At 45.2% G+C, this 9135-nt stretch overlaps 1 pseudogene; it reads right to left on the reverse strand.

The window, feature by feature from the left end:
* Positions 1–5861: 5861 nt before the first annotated feature.
* LOC111728590 lies at positions 5862–5927 on the reverse strand (annotated as a pseudogene).
* Between the last annotated feature and the right edge of the window lie 3208 nt (positions 5928–9135).

The following is a 9135-nucleotide window of genomic DNA, read 5'->3' on the forward strand; positions in this document are numbered from 1 at the left end:
TATGTGTGTTCAAGTATTGTAAAACATTGGTCTGTTCTAACATATATTGTCAGTAATAATTTTAATTCATCTAAAAAAAAAGAAAAAGAAATATTAAGAGAGAGGTTGATGAATTCTCTCGAATTCAAATTCCTAATGTCTTTAGAAATTGAGTACCTTTGGGTTAAAAGCAGATTTTTAGAACTTTTATTGAAAAGTTAACATGTCTATGAGTGTTGCCAACCTAACTTTAAACAGAACAGAAATCAGTTATGTGATACTAGACTAATTTATTATGGCTTTTTTTTTTTTTAAATATTATTAGTTCTTTCTGTGTTCTGTTTTCCAGAAGTCAAGAAAATAATTCTCCGTCTTGTGAGCTATTTATAGCTTTTCAAGCAATGTATGTACTTATGAACAGAATTTAAAACATGTATTTTTCTCTCTCCTTGATTCCTCTGGAATTTGAAAGTCATTAGTAAGTATTATTAATTTCTGACAACACAGTTATTTGCATAAGTTCAATAAGAATCTGTTTTGTTCTATAGGACTTGATGAAGGCATTGGTTATTTTACCAAGGCTCTGACTGGAATAGCATTTCCAGAGGTGTCCAGATTGCGTTAAGGAATTAAGGTTGACTTTATAAGGCCAATAATGAAAGCCCTTTGGAAAACTAGCCAGATATCCATCAGTAACCTTTCCTGATCTGTGGTAAGTAATGAAGGTCGCTTGCTGTCGGGTCTAAGGAATTGAAAGGTGCTTGGGGAACCTCAAAAGAAGAGGAATGTACCCAATGCATACAGGTATCTTATGGCACAGATGAAACTTGGGCTCATGAAAGGCTCTTGAGAAAGTCCAGCCTGAAAAATTCCTTATAAAAGGTTCCAGCAAAGCCAAAGTGTCTAGATGATTAATAATTCTTACTGCACTTTATGCAAATAATCAGTATACTGAGGTCCAGGTTAATTTGACAACTGAATTGGCTCTACTGTAATTTGTCTTTAGTTAAGAGAGAAATTGGAGAGAGAGAAAAATAATTCAAAAGAAAAAGAAAAAGGCTGTGGCACACCTGTATTAGATCCCAGCCTTATCTGTACTGTCAACTCATAAAATAAGTCACAACTGTTTTAATAAATTGAACTGTTAAATGGGACTAAAAGACTAGCCAAAAAGTGTGGTGTAAATGTGTGTCTCAGAAGGGAGACCCTGCGTAGAAATGGGGAATAAGCAAGGGAGGCCCACCTCATTAGCTATTATGTTAAAACACTTTAAGAAGAAATTTGTGACTATGACACCAGGAAAGCTAAGGAGTCTTTGTGAGCAGAAATGCCCCCCTTTTGAAATTGGATAGCCATCAGAGAAAAATTTAGAAATTTAGCAAGTAGATTCGTGGTGGAGTTACAGATTTGTTTATATGTTTTAGGAAGAATTATAGGTAAAGTTGTAAATCAGTACATGGAAGGCATCCATTGGGTTGGCTCCAAAAGGTGGGACATCTCAAAGTGGGGGGCTTACAAGTTATACATGTGGGTTTAAAGGTTCTTTAGCTGGCCAATGACTGAAAGAGTTAGGTTCCATTAGTCCAAGAGTCAGGCAAAAGGAATTCTTGAATGAAGATAAGGGTCTGTTAATCAGAGACAAATTACAAGGACTTATGCCCAGACTCAAGTGGTTTGTTGTGTATATTGAGGACCTGCAAGTATGTCTTGCATAGACTTAGGACTGGTAATGAATGAGTCACAAAGAACATCTCTTAGGGGACCAGTCTGGTTCTTACATGATGAGGCTAGTCTAGGGTGACCAGACACCCAGATTTTGGCAGGACAGTCCCGCTTTTCAACAATTTGTCCTGCATCCCGCAGCGTTTTTAAAAAGTCCCGATTTTTGGAAAGAATGTATGAATGGGCTGGAGAACAGGAAGGGAATATACGGTTTTTGGCCGCCATATGGCTATTTCACCAGAATATGAGTTTTATATTATTTTTGTTAATTTTATAATGTTAAACTGTAATAAATAATTGCTGAGAAGTGATTATCGAGAACTGCTTATCAAAGTTTGCATTGTTGTCAGGCCCTGCCTGCCCCATCCCTGGCCCTGCGCCCTGCTCTGCCCTAGCTCCGCCCCGCCGTGTTGTCCCGCCTTACAGATGTTAAAATCTGGTCACCCTATTCATGGGGGTTGTGGGGAAAGAGCACGTGGCAATCCTTACGCATGCAGCCCTTGTATGTAATGACCTTAACTCTCCGCACCTGTTGTATATAACATTAATAAATAGCCATTGTGGAGGGGGCTCAGGGCTACCCTGCACTGAAGGTTAGCCCGCCTCCCTCAAGCTTGTACTTTTAATCCATGTCACACCTGGTTCCTTTGTGCAGTGACCAAGACCGAGGCCATAGGGGTTGAGACAAGAATCAAATTGCTTTTTATGAAAAAAGGAATCATGCCTCAGTTTGGTGACATAACATGCCAATGGTCATGGCTAAGTCATCAGAACTGCAACCTCACCACGCCTCTGAAGCCAAAGTCCCTGCACTTGCTGCCTGAGGCACATGCTTCCTTGAAGGCACTTCTGGAGAGTTTTGAAAGAGGATAAGATTTACCTGTCCAGTGTGTGTGGCCTGGTCTGGTGGTGACAGTAGTTACGTGGTCTCAACCATGGTCAGGCACTGTGTGTGCTGTGGACCCAGCAGAGCTTATCCTCTGTGACCCCTGGAGCCTCTTTGCCAGTAGTCGGCAATTAGTAGCCTCACCCTGGCTTACCCTGGTAAGCCTCCACCATGTTGCTACCTTCTCACCTCCCTGAGCCCTGTCAGCTCAGCTCCCTGGGGCTGCCAGAGAGAACTTCGTAAACAGCTGACCTGATCATCCCCACCCCTCTGCTTAAATGTAGAAACCACTGATGTATTGCATTGCTCGTGGGGTGCAATCCCACACCACTAAACTCATCCACAAGGCAGGCCTGCCAATCCCGTGTCTGTGGGATCCAGCCACACTGGCCTCCCAGACCCTGAAATACCAGTTCCTCCCCGCTCCACCATTTCTGCTGCCACCCCTCCACCCTGGCCCCACATCCACACTGTCCTAGGTAATTGTCTCAAGTCCAATTAGGTTAGAATTTCTTGATATTTCCTCCCCTACCAACTTACATCACTTTCTAGAATTTGCCACAATTATACCAATTTCAGAAGGCGATTGTTAAGTGTCTGATGCTCCACGTGTGTGTGAGGGGCAGGGGGGCACAGACCCTTTCAGCTTTGTCAGTTATGGGTCCATAATGCCCAGAACATGGTGTGTCTGACGCAGAGTAGGTGCTCAATAAACACCTGAACAGATCAATGGATCAATGAAGGAAAAAACGAATGCACGAATAAGTGACGTCAAACAGCACAGGTGTGTGCTTCCTTTCCAGCACCCCGTTTTGCCCCTGTCATGTCAGTACTCCAGTGCTCAGAATCTAGAGTGGAGTCAGCCTCAAAAGACAATAGACCTCTTCCCCTAACTCGGCTAGCCGGTCATTTCACTCTGAGTTTCTGTTTCCTGATTTGTAAAATGAAGGAATTCTGCAACATGGTCACTTTGCTCCCTTCCTTGCTAGGACTGACATTCCAGAATCTCATAACCAGAAGCATTCAGACGGGGACCACACAAATGACAGCCAAATTCTCTCTAGCAAGAACCAACATCTCCAAAAAGAGGATGAATTTTTGTTTCCCTAATTCTACTCCATCACGACTTCCATTCCCAAATGGTACCACAAGCAAATTCCCTGTCACAGGGCTGGGAGGTTCGAAGACCCCCCCCCCCAAATGGGTGGCCTCAAGGGTCCCTGTGTATGCTGGAGAAGTTACTCAAATACATGGCCACAACATCTGGACATTTCCCAGATGTCCTCAAAAGTCCCTCAAAAAGTTTCAGGTTGGTCAGAGCTGTTTCTAATTTGGAGAGGGAAAGACAGGAGCTCAACAGGCCCAGCAGCTGCGGGGGATGGGGGTGGGGGTCCTTTCCTCCCTCACTTCAAAAAAATGTGCCAACTAGTGAAGACTAGTGAAGGCTCCAACCAGGGCTGCTCCCTAGCACTTCCACTGGGGCACTGGTGGGACCAACCAGGGATGCCAAATTCTGTTATGGAAAGTTTGGCACTTGTCCCTGAGGTCACATCAGAAGAACTAAGACAAATGGAGGAGAAGGGAAGAGACATTGTTTAGCAATTTTCTGGCAAATGAGGAGAATTTCAGACTCTTAAAGTATCATTTTCTCTGCATAAGCAGAAACACAAAGCTTTTAAAGGGAGGATAGAGTTCAACTTCAGGGTATTGCGGTTTAACTATAGCTGATGGTTCTGATTGACTCTCAGTTCTGGCAAGTTAACTCCTGACTTCTGCTCAGACAGTTTTGCTGAACCATCTCCAGTGGTGCATAGAATAAAGGACACTCCCCTGCCCCTCTGATTACTGGCCTTGGGCAGGGCAGGCTTCATGTTCCCGAAAGGAGTTGAGAGGTGTTAAAGAGATAGCTCATAAAACATTTTGCTCTTTTTCAGGCCATGACCTCTGTCACAGCTCCTATTAGAAAGGTAGGCATGTAAGTGTGGGCTGTAAGGGTGGACACTGTCAGCAGACAGGTGGGAGCAGAACTGCAGGTGGGATGAGCTGCTTGGGGAGTGACCCCACAGACAGGGATGAGGAGGGGAGGAAGAAGAATCCCTGAAGGAGAATTTGGCAGGAGGCCAGGAGAACCTTCTGCTGCCAGAAGGTATGGAGTAATGACTCTGGGTTTGAGAGGGGTGGCCTGCTGGAGGTCACTGGTGACCAGGCACTGCAAAGTGGTGGGGGAGTGGGAAGTTAGACTTGGGGTCTTTCCATAGCCTTGCACACATCTGCCTACTCAAGCAGCCTCCAATTTACCAGGCCATTCCCCCCAGTAGGATTACCCTTTTTTTTTCTTTGCTCATACATCACCTCCTCCAGGAAGCCTTCTTTGCATTGCTTGGACACATCCATGGCTCAAGCTCCAGTTCAGAGGCTCCCTCTCTGTGAGTTCCTGGACACACTGCCACTCATAATTTGCCTCAGTTCGTCATCTGTACACGTGTCTACCTGAGGGTTCCCTGGACCTTGACGAATGCAAACCCATGGCAGGCCTGTGTTCCGTGCAGGCACTCAGCAGGGCTGCCTGCTGTTAGGGCTGTCACTGTCACCTTCACCTTGACATCAGCACCTTGCTGTCTATGGGTCTGTCTCCCTCATCAGAGCAGGAGTCATCTGACATGTCCTGTCTTTGTGTTCCCCTGGTCTCTGTATCCTACCCTCAGCCATTCACACATCTGAAGTAGATGTCTGTGGTCCAAAAAAAAATCCAAGGTCCAAAAAAATCCAAGCTAATCAGAAGCCTTTTGGTTGACTGATATGCCCTGTGTCTGGTCTCCTGGGAACAATGAAGTTGTCCTGAAGAGATAGCAGAGACTCCATTTTGTAAGTAGGCCCTACACTGAGCCCCAGGCCCAATACAGAGAAAAACCACAAGCAGAACCACCCAGGGAGGGGACAGCCAACTCGGGTGAAGCCCCCCTTATCAGAAACAGACACGAGACCCTTCTTAGAAAATGCCACGCCACAGCCCTTCTGTGAAAAGGAGCCTCAGCCCCAACCAATCCTGTCTGGGACTGAGTTCCAACCAATCCCTGACAGGATTAATTTAATAACCAATCCCCAATCAGATCTAAAATGAACCAATCACCCAGTTGCTGTCACCCCTAGAATGTATAAAAACCGCCTTTGCTTCTGTAACAGGGTCGCCCCTGCACAGTCATGCTGTCCAGAGGCGTGACCCAAGCATATGCTTGAAAATGAAAACGCTCCTTTGCGTCCCTGGTGGTCTCTCAGTGGCGTCCTTCCGGTAGAGACCGGAAAGCCTGCTAGGTAAATTCTAAAAGAGCTATAAGTTCTAAAAGAGCTGTAAATTCTAAAAGAGCTTTAACAGTCCAGACTTGCTTGGGCCATGAGGCAGTGAGGGAAACTTACCCTTTGTCCCAGAAGGTTTGATGAAAGATCCACTTGAAACCACCCTTACAAATTAATAAAGAGGTACAAGGCAAGAACTGGGGCAAGGGCCCCAAAACTCTGTAGGAACAGGCATAGCTAAAAATAATAATAACAATTAGTCACTGTCCATATTGCTACTCTGGAGTCACAAGATTCTTAAATTTGTTCATAGGTGATATTACCTCTTTGAAACTTGGGACTTGGATCTTCCAGGTCCTGAGTTCCACTGGATTGGTGGCCATACCAAGGAACTGATTCAACTGGTCTTGGACCCCCGACCCAAGAAGCTGGTCCTGCATTCCAATGGATTGGCTGACTCACTAGGCCAGTGGCCCACACTGAGGGACTGATGGTTCCATCCTGAACCCAGCCAATTAGCAGACCCTAATTGCCTGCCACCACATCTTTAAAATCCTATCTTCCAAGTTGTTGGGGGACAGATCTGAGAAATTACCCCTATCTCCTGGCTTAGCACTATGTGGAATAAAATAAAATGAACTCTTTGTCTGCTGTAAACTCCTACGTCTGGGTACACTGGCTTCCTCTCGTTCAGCTGGCAATGAACTCACAGAAAGGAAGAGTCACAAGAAAAAGAGATTTATTTACCTTGCCCTTGGGGAGAGTCCCAAAGTAATTACTCTATATCTCAGTGGGGTCCACACTCATTTTAGTGGGGAGGAAGATGAAGAATATTGCTAATTCCATTTAGGGGCAGTAAAGGGTCACTAGGGAAAATGAATAGACAGGTGGGAGAATGAGATGGGGGAAACAGCCTGACTTGTACATGATTCTCTTTGCAAATTAGGTCAACCAGAGGGACAAGTATTATAATGATTTGGGCAGGTCTGGTTGGATTCTTGATCTTCTTTCCTGTAACATACTTCGAGCTAGCCAGCCGGCAGGGGAAGGGAAGTCTTTTGTTCTTTTGATCCGTCTGTTTTTTTTCTTCCCAGGCCTGTTGATCTCCAAGGGCCTTTTTTTCAAAGTACTCTTTATACCAAGGGTTTTAGGGTAAGATTTCCTGAGTGCCTTCAGCCACCAAAGGCTGTTGTGTTTGGGTTGGGCAGCTCTAGTCCAGCAGAACAGGAGTCTGAGAAACATTCTGAACAAATCATTAAGTATAAATATTTACCACAGACACTTTGAATTTCCTGAGTGACTGAAATTGTGGGGATGAGGGGAAACTTCCCCTTTCTCCTGAAAGTTCAATGAAAGATTAACTCACAATTAAGGCAGATAAATGAGACAAAGAGAGGTTTATCTACATGCACACACAGGGCGAATCACAAAGTAAGGCTTAGTATCCCCAAGGGATCCAGATCCGTTTGTACCTGCCTTTTAGAGGGGAGGGGAGATGAGGAATATAGGTAACTCTGTTTAAGGGCAATAAATGGTTGCTAGGGAGGATGAATAGGCTCCGGGGAGAATGAATGGATGGGGAAAGCAGACTGGCTAGTAAATTAGCCCAAGAGGTAGGTATTATGTTTAAAATGATTTGGGCGGAGTCTGTTTGCACTCTTGATTATTTTCATGCAATATACTGAGATAACAGAGAGGGGAAGAGAATTACTCTTTTGATGGGTCAGTCCATTTACAAAGACAGAGGCAAAGGCCCTTCCAAGTACCTGTTAATCTGGAAGGGCCTTTAATTCAAAATATTGTTTATTACAAGGAATCAGGTTTGGGGATGAAATTTCCTGAATGTAATGATGGTTGGTCTTTATAGAGAAATAACAGAGAAATTATTAATTCATAGTTTTGCCCTAAGGACTTAATTAATCTCTCCCTGCCTGCTTTCTTTTTTTTTCTCTTGCAAGCACCCCCACCCCCAAAGTTGCCTTTCCTAAATCATGCAGGAGTCCACCAGAACAAAGGGAAATGTAAATTGTTTACAATCACTAGATCTATTAACTAAATCTGTCTTTTAGAATTTGTTCCTGCAAAAGTCCTGGGGGAATAATGGAATATAAACATCAGGCCTCAGGCCTGAAAACACCTGGAAAAATGTCTGTCTTCAACCTTGTGGGAGGAAAAAGCAGACCCAGAATTCATATTCACAATACCTTGTGAATTCAGCTACAATCGCCTTTTGCCCACCCCACCCCTTATATTCAGCTGCCACTGGACCTCAACTGTGGGCATTCTTTCTTTCTTTCCTTGGCATGCCAGGTCTGTTAGTCCCTCCTGGCTCTGGTGGGTCTGGACGTTGATTAAACGGAGACTAGAACTCTCTTTGCTCTCCTGGTTCTGGTGAAACCTTCCATCTAGGTTACAGAAGACTTCAGCAGATCACCCTCAGACCTTTTACAAGGTCTCCAGCAGGTGACCTTTGATCTCTGTCACAACGCGCCCCCACCTCCTGAGCTACAGGTGCGCCACACCCTGAGCTGCTTTCCCAGAGGCCCCTTGCCCTAACTCCACACCTTCCCCATTTTCCATTTTGGTGGCAGCCTGTCTCCTTGCAGAGGCTCTGAGTAAATTTCTGCTGTTAACTACTCTGCCTGGCTCTTTGTGGCACCTTCCACCTTTCCACATCTAACAAATGGTGCTAACACAGTACTGGGACTGCCCAAGACCCCTGCTGCAGCTCTGCTGGTGAAACACTGCACAGTAATTCACTAGGACTCAGTGAGTTGGAGGAAGGGATTTGTCTGTCCGTCTATCTTCTCTGCTGCAAACCCTCATGCGGGATCAAGACTACCCCCAGCTCTGGGACACTGGTTCATATTAGGTTGGACAAGCTAACTCCATCTTAGATCTGAAAAAACATTCTGTGAGAGTCTGTTAGAAGTGGTTGCAACTCAGATAAGAGAGACGTGCCACAGGCTCCTTGCATCCCTGCTCCTGCCCAGTTACAAACCTATAAGAAAGATACTTACACCACAAGCCTCTGACACCCTGATAAGAAAAGCCTGTGGAGGGCAGCGCCTGTGGCTCAGTGGGTAGGGTGCCATATACTGAGGGTGGCAGGTTTGAACCCAGCCCTGGCCTGCTAAAACAGCAGTGACAACTGAAACAAAAAATAGCCAGGCATTATGGCAGGTGCCTGTAGTCCCAGCTACTTGGGAGGCTGAGGCAAGAGAATTGCCTAAGCCCAAGAGTTGGAGGTTGCT

The sequence above is a fragment of the Otolemur garnettii genome, unplaced genomic scaffold, assembly GCF_000181295.1.
Source record: "Otolemur garnettii isolate 467f Iridium unplaced genomic scaffold, OtoGar3 scaffold00171, whole genome shotgun sequence".
In the NCBI taxonomy this organism is placed as follows: Eukaryota; Metazoa; Chordata; class Mammalia; order Primates; family Galagidae; genus Otolemur; species Otolemur garnettii.